This window comes from Morone saxatilis, unplaced genomic scaffold, assembly GCF_004916995.1.
Source record: "Morone saxatilis isolate NCDOM2014 unplaced genomic scaffold, NCSU_SB_2.0 Contig17, whole genome shotgun sequence".
Lineage (NCBI taxonomy): Eukaryota > Metazoa > Chordata > Actinopteri > Moronidae > Morone > Morone saxatilis.
The window spans coordinates 1,596,167-1,596,392 of NW_023339729.1; the positions used below are offsets into that span (position 1 = coordinate 1,596,167).

The 226-nt window shown below is 38.1% G+C and overlaps 1 protein-coding gene across 2 annotated transcripts in view; it reads right to left on the reverse strand.

Moving 5' to 3' along the window:
* zdhhc5a (zinc finger DHHC-type palmitoyltransferase 5a) overlaps nucleotides 1–226 on the reverse strand; it is a 26,053-nt gene that overhangs the window by 3,768 nt on the left and 22,059 nt on the right. The window lies entirely within an intron of this gene.

Below are 226 nucleotides of genomic sequence, written 5' to 3' on the forward strand. Positions count from 1 at the left end.
CCATTTGAGACCAGCTCAGGTGACAAGATCATAAAAGCATCAAAATCTGAGATTAAAAGGAACTTGTAGACAAAATTGAAAAAATGAAAAGGAATACAGAGATGGAAGTTGGAATAACAAACTAAAGAGAAAAGGAGGAGAATCAGGAAAATAGTATTACAGAGGGGCAGGGGACTGACAGGTAAGAGGACATGGACCAGACATGGGTACAAATACTTAGTAGAAC